We start from the raw sequence: 17,208 nt of genomic DNA, 5'->3' as shown, positions 1-17,208 counted from the left end.
TTCCCATCCATCCAGGCTACCAAGCCTGCCCCTCATGGACATGGGCTGTTCACTCTGCTCAAAATCCAACCCTGCTTTGGCCCTGCCTGCCAGGTGGTGTCCTTCCCAGGCTATAAGAACTGGTGACTAAAAACTGCTGTTCTTCTCATCTGCCCAGTGCTGAGGTCTGGAGCAGGAATCCCTCCTCACCGATGGAGTACCCGGGTAGAAGAGACACCCTACTAATGCAAACCACAGGTTTGCTTTTCATGCAGACCATAATTTCAGTTGAGTGTTTGGTTCTATTGCCCAAAAAGAATATGTAAGATTCTAGGGGCTTCTATTCACAATCAAGGTTATGAGAAATGACATCGGATTTCTAGGATTAGAAAACAAACAGCTTATAGCAATCCAAACCTGGGATTTTATGCAGCTAATATATTTTGATTTGAAAATTAGGTGCTAACTCTATACTGCTCAATGAATATTCCATGAAATAATCCAACTATTAATCAACATTAGTTTGTGTCAGTAGTGGGTTCAGAAGAATCTTGTCTTACTAAATTATAAGACTGGGAAGCTATACAGCATTCTAATAGTTCTTCACATAAAACACAATTGTGATTATATCTTAAAAACAGTTTACTTTTTTCCCCTCATACTTTTTATGAATAAGTATTTCTCTTTTGATACACAGTCAATCTAATCAAGTATTTACAAAACATAAGGCTCTGTTTCTTTCTCCTAAGAATTTAATTTATAGAAATAATTAGTCTTGATTTTCTGAAAATAAATATCACAATATCTATTGAACTTCTGGTCACTTAATAGATTTGTCTTAGACCACAAAACACCATGGTAAAACTGAAAATACAGATTGAGTCCTAACTAAAAAGACCTATAGATAACTATTGCATCTAACAACTTTTTTCTTCCATGTTTATAATGTACATGATAGGAGTGTGTTCTAACTTGCTTAAAATTATTTTAAGCTTTTATTCCATTACCTGAAAAATGTCTTTTCCAATAAGAATAACCTCTATACTGGAGATGCTTAATGGTATTACATCAGAAGGTGGAGACAGGAGGATCATGCAGGTTCGAAGCTAGCCGTGTTGGCTTAAGAGACCCTGTTTCCAAATAAAAATATAAAAATAGGTCTGGAAGTGTAGACTGGAAATAGAAGGGTTTCCAGGAACCCCAGTACCACACACACACACACACACACACACACACACACACACACACACAAACCAGAATCTAGGAAAACACTGATAAAAGTAATGCTTTTCCCCTGCCTATAAAAGGTCAATGAATAGAATAGTACAAAAGTGCTAAAGTTAGTAGAAAGAGAGTAGAGCACTGGGTGAACTGTGATAGCCTGAGGGTGGCATCTTGGGTAAATTGTGGTTCCCCCTCCAAAACATGTCCAAGTCCTAACCCCCAATACCTGTGAATATGATCTCACTTGGAAAAAAGGTCTTTGCAGATATAATTAAGGATGTCAAGATGAGATCATCCTGGATTGATGTTGTGGGCCCTAAATGCAATGGTAAGTTTTCTTTTAATAAGAAGAAAAGATCAAGAGAAAAGAAGAGAAATATAGGGGAGAAGGCTGTGTGAAGAAAGAGGCAGAAGAAACTAGAATTGTGTTGCCAGAAGCCACAATATTTCTGGAGCTCCAAGAAGCTGGAAACGACAAGAAAGATCTCTCTTTTAAAGTCAGGGAGGACACAGCCAAATGGACCCCTTGGTTTTGGACTGCTGGCTCCAGGACTGTGAAAGGAGGAATCTCTATTGTTTTAAGCCACAAGGTTTGTGGTAATTTATTCAGAAGTCACAGGGAAACAATACAGATGGGGTATCTATGGATGGATATCTTGATCTAAGAACAAATATGCAAACAAATTTAAGTTTCTAAATTATAATATGTTATTTTCTGTGAATACAAGAGATAGAAGGTGCAGGTCCTAGATTGACCTTGATGAGAAGTCCTGTGTGTCACTGACTAAAGGTGTCATTGGACACATTCCTCTCGGACCATTTTCATCATCTTTAGAGTGAGTAAGACTGGGGAGGAAAATGTTGAGGCTTAAAAGTGTAGGGTAAACAAAACCCGAACTGTCTACAGAGCCACCTACACACAGGAGCATTCGGGGATTGCTGGTTAAAACCAAACAAACAAAAAACTCTGCTCAGAAACATTAAGAGGGAAGGCCTTACATTATTCCAGGGACCCAGGTGAGTTGTAATACTTTGATTCTATCTCCTTCTTGGACTCACCCCCACCCCAGACCCTATTTCTCGATTTTGACACGGAAGCTTTAGGGTAAATGTAGTGGGCACCATCTGCTATCAATACAGCCCTCGCTTCCCGGCCAAGATGAGTTCCAGGCCAAGTTTATCTTGTGAGTTAACAGGAGGTGACAGGCCTGGCAGGACAAGAATTCTCCCTGCATGATTGATTCAGCCCCGCTGACCAGCTCCATGCTAATGAGGATGTGCCAGAGCTCCCAACAAAAATATTTTTGAATAATTTAAAACTCCAGAGCAGGATTTGCCAGGTAATGTGATTCATTGTGTAATTATGGCTCCAGTTGAATATGCCCCCGCAGATGCCTCTCCAGCAAACATCAGTGACTGCAAACTGCCTGTTATCAAAATTAACTATATAAATAATGCAAAAGAGCTGAGAGACAACTTGTGAGGGAAGATAGTGAAGAGAACATGGCCTAAGCTGTTTCATGCCGCTCAGAGCACTATGCGGGGATTCAAATGTAGCGTGTGTGTGTGTGTGTGTGTGTGTGTGTGTGTCTGTCTGTCTGTCTGTCTGTCTGCAGTGCTGCGGATACAACTCAGGGGTTCACACATGCTAGCCAAGTACTCTTCCACTGGGCTACATCCCCAGCCTTTTATAGCTTTCAGAAACAGGGTCTTGCTAAGTCCTCCTGAGTAGCTGGTATGATAGGCATGTACCACTGTAGCCCATCTCACATGCAGTATTTTTAAATAAGTGAATTAAACACACATAGTATTGATTTTCATCCATGATAATAGAGCTAAGTACAGATGGGTATTTATATTTCTGGGAAACTGACTTTAATTTCTTGCTCAAGTTCAGTTATCTACTTAAATAAGCTTCCTTTTACTATTCTGACATTTCATAGCCCCTCCTAGATACGTCCTTATGCCATTTTTTCAAATAAGAAATAACACACACATCTGAAACATTCTTTAAGAGGGGATTGCCAAGTCATTTTCTCCTAAGGGATCAAAACTCAAAAACTGTTTCAACTTTGTTAGATAAAGGTTTATTAAGTATTGGCCCAAAGGTTGTTTCTAAAACATGGTCCTTTAGCCTGAACCTTGGAAAACAACTCTTCAAGGAAAAAATAACTAGGACTTTCTAGCTGGAGAGGCCCTTGTATAGAAAGAGCAATGAACTAAATGTGAAACCAAATAAAACTGATTTACATTCAGCCTTTCATGTGTTAGCTATGAGGACAAACTGATCTAAACCTCAGTTTCCTTATCATAAGACCTAGGCAACCTGCCTCTCATAAATGTTAGGATCACACCAAATGGAATATTGTTTATAAGTTCTTAATAGTACTGGAGGCTATTAACCATTCAGAATTGAGAAATAAACTCATTTAAACTTATGTTGACTGTGTGTGTGTGTGTGTGTGTGTGTGTGTGTGTGTGTGTGTGTGTTACTGGGGATCGAAACTAAGGGCATTCTACCTCTCAGCTATACCCCCAGCCCTATTTTTTTATCCTTTATTTTGAAACACGGCCTCACTGAGTTGCAAAGGGCCTAAGTAGCTGAGGCTGGCTACAAACCTATGATCCTCCTGTCCCAGCCTCTCAGGTTCGGGGACTACAAGCAAGCACCACCATGCCTGGCTGACTTTACATTTTTAAGAAGAAAAAAAAAGTTGTCCTAAAATCTTTTACCAAGTTTTATCTGCCACCTGACACAAGAATTCAGACAATCTTATCTCTACTTCCTAGTCTAAAGGCACAACAAATCAGCTGCCACCACTGACAGGAGGACCTTCCAAGTGACAGGTGTACCACCTGTGCCCTACTCTATTAAATCAACATCTCTGGATTCCTCCAAATGGGCAAGAGGCACATGCTCTGTTGAGTCAGAAAGCTTTCCCTGCAACCTGCCCCAGTGTTCTCCCTCCCCCAGTGCACCTGACACAACAACTGTGTGGGCGGTCCCCACCAGAGCTGGGGATTTCAAAGCCCTGCGGGGCTCAGCAATGCATCCCTCTCCCACCCTCTCACCAGGGTCATCTGAGACTCCTGATATGCCATGCCTTGGTGATCCCAAACATTTGCCTCTCATTCGATTTCTGTGGGTTTCAGAAACCAAACTCCCTGTTAGGAACCTGACATGCAGGGAGAGAGAAAAGTAGTTTCCATGTCAATATACAACCATTTATCTCCATTTCTTTTACAAATATTATTTCAAATAACCAGTCACAAAAGCATTTAAACACCTATCATATTGATAACTGTTACAAATCTGCATATTTTCAGATCTTCCTCAAAACCAAATTTGAACTTCTTGAAGCTATATTTATTGTTACTGCAGTCTTCAGTTGAGTGTGGAAATTTATCAGAAAAGTTTACCAAAATGTTACTTAAGTATAGGTTTAGAAAGTTCTAGGTACGTTTTCTGCTATTTAATCAACAATTAAAACTTAATGGCAAAATGTTCCACAGCTAAAATCAACAAGGTTTTTCCACAAGCAAAGACTAAAATTGGCCTATTATGAAGAGATTTGCATATTTTAATTTTTGTGTTCTAGGGCTTTTGTCAGATACATGCCACAGTGGTTTGGATAAAATGTTAATCTCTTAGTGTAAGTATTGTCAGATGTATAAATATATTAAGATTGGAATATGTCTCGGTAAAGTGAGGCCTTTGTTTTAAAGTTTCTGTTTAAGAGCTTATTCTCATAATTTATTTGGAGAACAGAAAAATTTAAGAAGATTAAAATGCAGATTAGCTGCTTGTAGAGGTCAAGTTAATTAGTAAATAACAGAAATGACTATAAGACCTTTGGCAACATTGCTCAAAGTGGCCTCAAAATGTAAAGCTGATTACTGAAATAATTTTAGCTCTGACGCCCAGATAAGGAGTCAGAGCCTAATTTTTCATGCTTTTAATTCTCCAACTCTGACTAGATACTATATGAAAAAAAAAAAAAGAAAGAATTACTGAAATATCAGAGAGCACATTGGGCAAGTTACTTACCCTCTCTTTGGTTTAGTTTTCTAACCTGTAAAACAGGGCTACTAGTAATACCTACAATATAGAAATGCTATAATAATTGAGTGAGTCGATGCATGAAAAGCACTTAAAAGTACCTGGCACAGAGGGTGATGGTGTCGAGAATGATTACATATACAGATTTCATTTCTTTTGGATATATACACAAAAATGGGACTGCTGGATCATATGGTGGTTCTACTTTTAATTTTTTGAGGAATCTACATTCTGATTTCCATAATGGCTGTTCTAATTTACATTCCCAACAATAGTATATTACTTTCTAGGTTGTTAGTGCTTTAAATTGTTTGTGTAAGGAACAGAGCAGGAAGTATTGCAAGAGGGGAAATTCTGTTCATTGTTAAACCAAAAAAACCCAAAGGGTTTTTTCAGCTATATAATATTTGAATAGAATATTCTTTAATGTGGTACTGGAGGTATAAATCAATAGTAGAAGTGTGTGCTTAGCATGTGAGATGTTTGGTTCAATCCTCAGGACCAAAAAAAAAAGGATGTCTTTTTTTTTTTTTTTTTTTTGGTGGTACTGGGAGATGGAACCCAGAAGCTTTCTACCTCTGGGCTATACTCACAGACGTAGTTTTTAATTTTATTTGGAAACAGGGTCTCACTAAGTTGCTGAGGCTGGCTTCGAACCTGTGTGATCCTCCTGTTTCAGCCTCCCAAGCACGGGGATTACAAGCATATGCCACTACGTCTGGCTAGATATCCTCTATTTAAAAAAAAAATCAGCATGAATGTGATAAAAGTATGGTTTATTTTTCTGGTGAAGGGGTGTTCCTGGCATCACCAACCTGTTCTAACAGAGAACAAAAACACTAAGAATGCCCAAGTAAGGGCTGAAAAAAAGACTCATTTTAGACAGCATTCCATGCAATTCATAAAATTTTCTTAGTAAATAAAACTTGAATTATAGACATTTACAGAGTTCCCTCACTTCATAGGCAAGAGACTAAGGTCATACCACTTTAGAATTAGCGGCAGAGTTAGAGCCCTGATGTCTATCCCAGCAGGTGTCAAGATAAATTGCAAATTTGCAAGCCGAGAACATTTTATGTTATAAGGAGGAGAAAAGGTTTCCTATTAGCCTTTCAAGCTTCAAGCTGGTTTTTTTTTTTTTTCCCAGAAAATAAAGGTCACAACGTGTGTGCAGGCAGGCGTGCAGATGCGCGCGCGCGCACACACACACACACACGCGCGCGCACACACACACACACAGATTTAACCTAGCTTTATAAAAATCCTTTATAGCCCCACTTCACTGCTCATTGTTCCAAAACTTTTTTTTTACCTAGGCACCAGCAATGTTTAAAACAAGGCTTGACCTAGTTATTTTATACAATGTAATAGTTGAGACTATTAATGTGTTAACCTTTAGGACCATCTACCTTTTCATATTACAAGCTTGCCTAACATTTCTGTGTTTTTCTTTTTCCTTCCCCTCCTCTGAGTCCAATAGAGTCATTTGAAGAATGATCATCCATAAAGCAAAAGGTTTTTCTTTATATCTTTGTCTAGATCAAAACTATAATGAGCATTTCAGATTCTCTAGGGTATCTTGAAAACATTAGAAGCGCTTAATGCAAAAAGAAAAGAAAAATGTACTACAAAACATTCTTTGTCATTAGAAATAAATGCTAAACCTGACAGCAAATTTTTCCATTTGTATAACTTGCATGCCAATGCGTGCATATTCCTGGGCGCATTTTGGTGATACCTAAAGTGTTCAGAATAACATTATGATTTTCAGTGTGTAAGATGAAATGGTAAACAATAAGCTGGCTCTCAAACTCAAAATATTTATTAAGCTCATGTTACTAATATCTTTAAAATATACCGCAGTTTTAATATATAATTGAGCTCGGGAAATTCTTTCAAAGGTCCTTTCACAAATCTCCTTTGAAGCCCCCTTCATGAAGAAAATGTTGCTGTCTAGAGCTCTTCAGCTTGGAGAACACAATGTTATGATTGTCTTATACTTCAGAGATAGGAAAGCAGACATTGGTTTTCTTGGCTCTGGGTTCCCATGACTGAGCCAACATGTGGCTTTGTTCCAGATAGTAGTTTTCAAGGAATTTTGCTTACAAGGAAGTTTTAAACCAGGTATCTTAATTAATATTCATATTTACTTTGCTGTTAATGAAGCTGTAGATTTGGTTGGCAAGGAATAACCCTCATTCTCTTAAATCCAAACCCCCTCCAGAGTATTCGACGCTGGGAAGAGAGTAAGATGCATTAACACTCCATTAATATCTTCCTTGGAAACATTCTTTTTCACATTTATCTCTTCATCATTTCCTGAATCTGTAATGAAATGCTTACGCTGGCATCCAGCAAAAGGATCATGTCCAGAGCCTAATGAAGTGTTAGACACCAATGTAAGAAGCGAGCCCGCTGTGCCGGCTCCTTGTGGGATACACTGGTACTTTCTGTGTTATATTTAGCTCTAAAGTCATGGTCAGTAGCCTGAAGACTTAAAGGACAATCTGAAAGAACTTCAAGTTCCAGGCCTGCCTGAACTGGCCAATCAAACTTCTATTTTCTAAGTCATAATAAGCCAGACACTGAGGTAATTTCCATGTGTACATCCTTTTCTAAAGTAAAAGACTTCCTGAAAGTAACATTTTGGAATCATGGAATTTCAAGGGAAGAAGAGATTTTTGAGGTCACATCTAGCAGCTTCCTGTCCCTTGCTTGAAACCCTTCCACTGTATTCCTGCCAAGTGGTCCCCGCTCGGAGAAGAGGAACTCCTCGTGAGGAAGTTCATTTCTTATTCAACAGCTCAAAGGATTCCAAAGTTCTTTCTTTGGTGGAGATCAAATCTTTCTCCTGGGAACTCCCATCTCTTGATCCTGATTCTGCCCTATGGGACCCCCAGAACAAGATGAGTCAGTGGAAAATTTTCCCTGGCATCAATTGACTTGTGTTGAAATTCAAAGATTTGTAGAAAGAAGAACGTGTTGCAAGTACTCAAGAATCTCATTAAGGTTAAAGAAAGTAATTTTTAAAAAATATTCATGGCTTTGCTTATTCCCTGATTACATACTTCATAATAATAGCTTTACTTCCCCCAAGATTATTCAGGTCACAAGAAATTTAGGTCTAAAAAAATAGTTGTTTATTATAGTTTGACTTACTAAGTAAATGGAATTCTTGAACTATACTGGAATCTCTGGGCTAATAATAACCATAACTTCCATATCTTGAGCATTTAGCCATTTGAATAATGCTGTACTATCATTCAGAAAGATTGAATAACTTCTACCTGGCCACAAAGGTAGTAAGGAGAGGAGCCACAGGCTCAAATCCAGCTGTCTGCTTCCAAATCCAAGTTTCTTGTTATATAAGCCCCTCTTCCCTATGTTTTGGAAAAAGAATTTCTATAACATGCCTCACTCTCTTTACGATCAGAAGGTAGTAGACGTGTGTTATGGACTGAATATTTATATCACCCGAAAAATCATATACTGAAGCCCCACCCCCATGGCTGTATTTGTAGTTCTAAGGAAGTGACTGAGGTTAAATGAAGTCATAATGATGGTCACTGGTTTGATGGGATTAGTGTCCTTAGAAGAAATACCAGAAAACCTGGTCTCTCTGTCACATGAACCCATGGTGAGAAGGAAGCCATGTGTGAGCCAGAAAGAGGAGTGGCAGCAGATGCCAACCCTGCCAGATCCTGATCTGAATAAATTCCAGTCTCCAGAACTGTGAGGAAGTAAATTTAGGTTGGTTAAGCCACCCAGTCTATTGTATTTTGTTATAGCATCCCAGAGCAGACTAATACAAAATATACTGCCATCTGACAAAACCAAATGTATAAGAGAAGCAAATGAGGCATGTCTCTTATTAAGATCTTCATCATTCTCCCAACCTCCCAGTGAGTGGTGAGTGAAAAGAAAAGCACACCCAAGGCTCCAGCAGGAGGCCAGGAGGCTCCTGGGTCCAGCTCAAAGAAGCGCCATCTCCTGGTGAATTATTCTCAGTAAACAGATCAGTTCTAATGCCCATTATCCTATCTGCATGAGAACAATTTTTTCCCCCCCTAGGCTATATTCATTTCCTGATCATTTTCACACATTTATCCCATTCTCTCTTTTCTCAGACACTTAATACTTCCCTGAATTTATAATGCAAAAATTAGAAGGCAAAAGTTATAAATGGTAGAGATCAAAATCAAAGATGGCTTTGATTTTGCTTGTGAATGCATGTCAGACTTCATATTTTATATTATTGTATGCCACTTATAAAAACATCCTGACACAATGTGAAAAAAAAGTATGAGAATCTCCAAATGTTTTGGTAGTTGCAGGAATTCTTGAAAAACAAAACAAAAGTTCACCAAATACCAAAGAGCCCTTCTGTGGCTGCCATCTCAAGTGGTCCCCGCTTGAAGGGAACTCACTTCATAGTATGAAAAATGTGATATGCTATATCTAGAACACAATAAGATGTTGACTTCCCCACCTGGGGACAATTCTGTATTCCTCTAAACAAATGTGGGAAGAAGAAAACTTTGCATAATATTTGCTTTCCAGATGTAAATAATCTGATCCCAAGAGTTCATTTATTAGAGAATGTTTCTTAAAAGATTCAAGGTCATGAATTCAACATTAGCCAATGCTCTCATATGTGGCCAAAACCTGGACTCAGAACAGTGTTCCTCTACCTCACAAATGTAAACTACTGGTGGTCTATAGAAAGAGCTAAGAAAAAATAGTGAGCTAATGCAATTTAATTATTGTTACAAGGGGAAACCTTCAGTAGTATAATATTGGCCAATCATTGGTATTATTCTGTAACAAAGAAGGCATTAATATTTAAATTACTATCAAAATACTTGAAAGAAAAGAAACTATAAAAATGAAAGTAGTAGGATAGTATCTTTTTAAAAATACTAAAATCTTGTGTTCTGTATGCCTATTTTCTCTCTTAATTTAGGCATCATTTAGCTTCTGTGAGGGACATATTCCAGGATCCCCACTGAATACCAAAATCCACAGATGTTCAATCCCATTATATAAAATGACATAGTATCTGCACATCCTCTATAAACATCCTCTTATACACTTTAAACCACCTCTAGATTACTTATAACACCTAATACAATGTAAATACTGTCTAAATAGTTGCTATACCATATTGTTTAGGGACTAACAAGAAAAATATACATGTATATTCAGTATCGATGCAATTTTTCCTAATATTTTCTATATATTTTTGGTTAAATTATGAACACATCACTTGTAGATAAGGAGAGATGACTATACAAGTAGTTATTTGTCATTTAACAACAGGAGATACTTTTTGAGATATGCATCCTTAAGCAACTTCCTCTTTTGCGATCACAGAATGAACTTCCACCAACCTAGACCACATAGAGCCAATCAACAGGGCCTTTTGATAAAATTGAGGGACAAAGTAAACATGAGATGTGGGAGGCTGCTGCAGGTGTAACCCAGCACACTGTTGTACACTTAGTTTTTCTTCTTTTTTTTTAATAAATAGGAGAGCACTAAAATAACAATAAAAATGCCATGTTCAGTGGTGTATGCCTGTAATTCCAGCTACTCAGGAGGCTGAGGCAGGAGAACCTCAAGTTTGAGTTCTGCCTGGGAAACTTAACAAAACCCCGTTTCAAAATTAAAAGTAAAAAGGGATGGGGATGTAGCTTAGTGGTAGATTGCCCTGAATTCAATTCCCAGTACCACAAAAACTACAATAACAAGTCTACTATAAATATATAATCCAGTGGTGATTGCTTATTATCATTATCTAGTATTATCTACTGTACATAGATGTATGAACTAAACTTTTATATGACTGGTAGGTTTGTTTATGCCAGATTCACCACTAACAAACAAATAATGCATTGTGTATGCTGTTAAATGTTATGAAGCTACAGGGTCACTAGACAATAGGAATATTTCATGTCCATTATAATTTTATTAGACCGGCATCACATGTGTGTGGCTGGTCACTGACTGAAATGTCCTTTATGCAGTACATGGCTATACATACATACATAATATAAACTTTTTCATCCTTTCTTCTTCTCAAACACTTTTCAAGATTTCTTTACTTGTATCTAAATTGATAAGATTCAAACTACATATATCTAGGAATTTAGAACTAATGTTCAATCATTTGGCTCTTTGCTTATCTAACATGGTTAAATGCCTAGAGAACCCCAGCTCTGCCATCTGTGACACTTAGGGCAGATTACTTGAATGCTCTTGGTTTCTGGTTCCTCATCTGTTTCCATTTAAAAAGGAATATTTACTCCATAGAATTGATGAGAAAATCAAAATACTTAAAATCCTGACATATCATAAGAACTTCAGAAGTTAGTCAACTCTATTAATTCATATCTGAGCTTCAGAGTGCAGCCTCCAAATGCAGTGAAGTTCTGCAAAGTTACTCTGTGCTCAACCTTTTGTGACCAGTGGCCTCATTTGATGGTAGTGATACAATGTGCTGAAGCAGACTACAGTGGAAAAATGGTATTTTGCTAAAATCAGTTGTAGGGAAAGGCAAGATGGCACAATTTTTATGAGAAGAACAATCCAGAAAGTGAGAGCAGGATATGATTAAAAGGTCATGGGATGAAGTAAATACTAATAATGTTAAATACATGAAGATTCTGTTTGGCGGGGAGGGGAAGAGATTGAGGAAGAGGCAGGGATGAAAGAGGTAATTTAATGAAGATTATGCACAGATTTTATTCTCATTTTTGGTCAACAATGAGTGTTTTCCTCAAATTGCTAAGCTTTCTTTTAAAAAAAAGGACCTTTTTATTTTTATGTGGATCATGTTAAAAATGGCATTCATTCAGACTGTGCTTGGTGCCTTCTCCCCCTCCCACTTCTCCTTCTCCCATCCTAATTAATTACTTATACAGGATTTTTTATTTTTTTAATTTTTTATTGGTGCACTGTATTCATACATCATAGTGGGATACAAAAAAAAAAAACTTTTGTAGACTTACATGCACACATCGCCAGTCAACCCTGACCCGGTCCCCACCCCATTCCCTCCCCATCCCTCCTTTCCATGCTTGGCTTAGTGGTTGACATCTAGTATTATAGCAATTTATCCAAAATTAAAAATGATAATCTCACATAACAGTTTCATTTGTCTGATACCAAGCTTTTGATAACTTAAAGATAACATTTCAATATTTCTTTTTATACAGGATTTTTAAAAGATGCATAGCAGTTCCTCATGTGTGTGTTTTATCACATATGATTCTCTTATTTCTGGATATTTAGTTTTTATATTTTTCAGCCTTAAAAGCATATTGAACACTTTTGACCTTACCATGGTCATAATATCCTTAATTGATTAAGATATTTCCCTCAAGGATGAATGGTGGGTCAATCAATTCTCTCCATATTCAGATTCTTGACACATACCACTAAATTGGTTTCAAGAAACTTTGTCAAAATATATTCTCTCACCAGCAATATTTGTGACTATCCATTTTATAAAACCTACTTTAATGTTGGCACTGTATTTACTCATTATCTTAAAATTTCAAATTTTATACTTTTATTGGTGTACAGTAATTATACATCATAGTGAGATTCAAAGTGATACAAATATACATGCATATAGCACTTGGTGTTATTTCCTTTCAGATCCCACCCTGCTTCACATCCCTCCTCATACCCATTAGTGAAATTGATAATGATACTTTCATATATGGACATAATATTACTTGAGATGTTTTCTTCCTCAATTCCTTTTTATTGAAATATGAATGGCTAAATTTTCATATTTATTTATTTTTAATTTAATTTTTTAAAGTACTGGGGTTGGAACCCAGGGGCATTCTACTTCTGAGATACACCCCAGCCTAATTTTTTATTCTTTATGTTATAACAGGGTCTCACTAAGTTTCAAAGGGTCTCACTAAGTAGCTGAGGCTGGCTGCAAACCTCAGATCCTCCTGTCTCAGCCTCCCAAGTCCTAGGATTACAAGTGTGTACCACCAGCTAAATTTTCATATTTAAAAATATTAAGTTGATTAAAAGGCTTTACTAAGTTGAACACGTTTCCTTTTTTGTCTATCATTTTCTTTAAATGTCTTGTCATTTTCTTTGACAGTTCTTCCTCTTGAAGTGTTGATATTTGTTTCAGTTGACTTTGTTTGAGCTGAGCATGGTGGCGCATGCTTGTAATCCCAGTACTTGGGAGGATGAGACAGGAAGATTGTAGGTTTGTGGCCAGTCTTAGCTACTTAGTGAAGTCCTCCTCAACTTAGTGAGACCCTGTTTCAAAATAAAGAATAAAGAAAAGGGCTGAGGGTGTAACTCAGAGTTTCAATCCCCAGTAGTGCAAAAAAGAAAAAAGACATTTTTACATTAAATTCATCAACTTTTAATATTGGTGATATTTCTTTCCACAAAATATCTGTCCTTCACCTTTCCTTTTGTGATACTTAAAAATTAAAGTTGGTTTATTATCTTTCATTGTAGAATATTCATAAAACAAGGATAGAAATAAATGAGCACAGAGGCAATACAGGGCAAAATTTATGCTTTGTCAAACATAATCAGTGATATGAAAGAAAAGGGTGAGATGTTCTCTAAAATTTCAGGTGAAAATAAGCAAAGAAAAAAATGAGAGACAAGATAACATGTTTGTAGACCAAAGAATACAGCCAGCCCATTATTGTGGAATTTATCCAAAGCAATTGGAATAAAAACAATAATAGAAGACATAACCAAAGAAAATTTTCCTGAAGAAAACATGAAACACAAATGAAACAGGATTATCATATTTCAAGTAAATTCTATGGAAAGAGACTACTGCTAAGAAATCTATTGATATTTTAATCGCAAGAATAAAAAACCATTTACTAAGAATTCAGATTGAGGAAGGAAGAAGAGAGGGAGAAAGGGAGGGAGAGAGAGGAAGAGGGATAGAAGGAAAAAGAGATTCACATACACACATGCACGCATGTCCAATATATCCACATTCCTGTGTAATCTCTTTGTAGAAACTGCTGGACACTTTCTAGAGCAAAATGCAACTTTTATAGGAACAGGTGAGGGATTCAGGTTGTAAGGTAGGATACTGAGTATCAGTATTTAAGAAACGTTATATGTATATGAATAATTATATGAGTGAGTATGATGAAATATTTTCATGTAGTAAAGTTTTTATGGGCCTGAACAGCTGATTTCATTTCTTCTTAAATTTCTTCTACACTGTTGGTGGGATTACAAATTAGTACAACTGCTATGAAGATACTCAAAAAACTGAGAATGAATCCACCATATGATCCAGCTATATCACTCCTGGGTATCTTTCCAAAGGGACTGAAATCAGAATATTATAGTGATACATACAGTTACCCATGTTTATAGCAGCATAATTTACAATAGCCAAATTATGGAACCAACCTAGGGGATCATCAACAAATGAATAGATCACAAAATTATAGCATATACACACAACAAAATTATACTCAGCAAAAAATAAGAACAAAATTATGTCCTCTGTAGGGAAATGGATGGACATGGAGAAAATTATGTTAAAGTGAGATTAGCCAGTCACAGAAAGTGAAGGGTCAAATGTTTTCTCTCATATGCAGAATCTGGGGAGTAATCAGGATACAAGAGGGACTTAAGATAATGGAGAAAAAACTCCAGTAGAGTGATGGAGGTGGGCTAGGTTGGGGAGGGGGGAGGGAGAATTAATGAAGAAATCACTTCTATTGAAATTAGATACACATGTGAGAATACCAGTGCCAATCTCAATATCCTGTATGGATAAGGGGAGGAGTGGGAAGGGAGTCAAGGGAAGACTCACCAAGTATTATGCACATGTATGTCACTATCACTATTTACTACATTATGACGTGAGACTATAATGCACCAATAAAGATATAAAATAACTTCCTCTTAAAACACAGAGTAGATGAATATAAGAACTGATATAGTAAGAACAGATAAGTTTTTTGTTGTTATTTTGCTTTGCTTTTAGGTGGTACTGAGGACTGAACCCAGGGGCATTTTATCTCTGAGCTACACCCCCAGCCCTTTTTATTTATTATTTTGAAACAGGGTCTCAGTAGGTTGCTGAAGCTGGCCTCAAACGTGCAATTCTCCTGTCTCAGCCCTCCAAATACTGGTATTACTGGCATGTGCCACCATCCTTGCCTCAAAGCTAAGTATTCTAAACCTTGCGATTACCTTACTATCTTTTTCATAATCCGTTAACGCCCTTTTTCTTATCTTGTAGATTTTCTAGTCAATCAATGAACATGAACATAGTCTTCATTTGCAGCTTCAGTACAGCATCTTTATATCTGCTGCTTCACATAAGAAAGCATGGTCATTCCAAATAAGAGTTGGAGAACAGGCTTAATTTATGAGTTCTGAATTACTTCCTATCTGTGGCACAGAGTTGATCGCCCTTCTTATTTACAGTAGTGCTACATTTAAGGGAAGACAGAAAATTGCTGGAGCATTTTCCTGCAAGCCTGCTTATATACACCAGATCACTATCTCGAAGCTGACAGCTTGCTGAAAGGGCACCCTGAAAGCAGTGTTTTAAACAAGCCACAAACCATGCTACATTGGTTCCATACATCAGGAAAACAATTAGTTTCACAGGAAACTCAGTGATGAAATAAATTATGTTTTTTCATATCAGGTTGGAAAAAAACACATTTATGTGGAAAACCAAGAATAACAATGAAAAAGGAGGAGAGATTCTGCACTGGTTGATAAATTCAAACAGCTGAGGGCAGGAACCCCAAACTCTCGTTTTCATTCCCTTGCGTGCCACAGAGATTTGGTACTTGTCACCCACAAGAAAGAGACACATGAAACACAGAGACCAGCAGCTGCTCACAAAGACTGAGGGCTTAGTGACCCATGGTCTGCAGCCACCTCACCCGAAAGGCTCTCACGTGTGCCACCACCTCCGGCTCTGTAACTCCCCCATTTTCCATATAGAATGCATTCATTATCAGTTTCCATACACTTTGGTTTAATCAATCCAATATATAATCAAAACTAACAGAGATCACAGTTTAAATCCTTCATTGAATGCTCACAGCCATAAGAACTGTGAGAAACACTTACATACACAGTAATACCCTGCTTTTTAAAAACCATACGACAAATTATTGAATCTCTTAGAGAATATCATAAAACAGTCCAGCTAAGTGCCCCATAAATATGAGTTTCTATTCTAACAACTTCACAAAAGCACTGTGGGAAACATAAGATTCAATCTCTATGCTAAAGGAATTTATGCACTGGAACCAGAGATAAGAGTCATCTAAATTACTACAATCAAGGGAAAATGTGGCAACTTTTCTAAGAGAAATGAAATTGAGTGCAACAGGAGATAGAGTCAGCGGGGAATGGGGAGTATCAGAGAGCTTCATAAATAAAGTAGTCATTTGAGCACAGGCTAGAAGGGCAGGTCGGATTCGAAACAGAGAGGAATGGCGGAAGGAAATATAGAATCTGCTTGGACACAGAGGAAATTTAGTTCAACCAGAACAGAGGGCATTTGAAGGAGGAGAGGCGACCAAATTCAGAAAGGTAAAAGCAGCACCTGGTGAATGGCCATGCGTGAGGAAGATGCCACTGATGCAGCAAGATCTCTGCTTTAAAAAGACCTGTCAGTGGTCACAGGTAGTAATGGTAGAAGAACAAGGGCAGAAAAGCTGGCTGAGGGTACGGGGACTGACTGCACCAGTCTAGGCAAAACCAGTAACCTGACTGAAGGTTACCAGGGAAATGTGCAGTGGTCTAGGCTGAGTTACGTCTACCTTGTAAATTCATGTGTTGAAGTTCTAACCTCCAGCACCTGGAAGAGTAACTGCTTTTGGACATGGTCTTTACAAAGGTAATGAAGTTACAATGAGGTCCTTAAGGTGGGCCCTAATCCAACTAGA

The 17,208-nt window shown here is 37.5% G+C and overlaps 1 protein-coding gene across 1 annotated transcript in view; it reads right to left on the bottom strand.

Moving 5' to 3' along the window:
- The window catches only part of COL25A1 (collagen type XXV alpha 1 chain), a gene marked incomplete at both ends in the record, with an annotated part of 482,772 nt that overhangs the window by 348,517 nt on the left and 117,047 nt on the right, over window positions 1-17,208 (bottom strand). The gene's annotated exons all lie outside the window — the stretch shown is intronic.

Source organism: Muscardinus avellanarius, assembly GCF_963383645.1.
Source record: "Muscardinus avellanarius genome assembly, chromosome: 6".
In the NCBI taxonomy this organism is placed as follows: Eukaryota; Metazoa; Chordata; class Mammalia; order Rodentia; family Gliridae; genus Muscardinus; species Muscardinus avellanarius.
The sequence above is the reverse complement of the archived record's forward strand: the minus strand, read 5'-3'. Positions and strand labels throughout refer to the sequence as shown.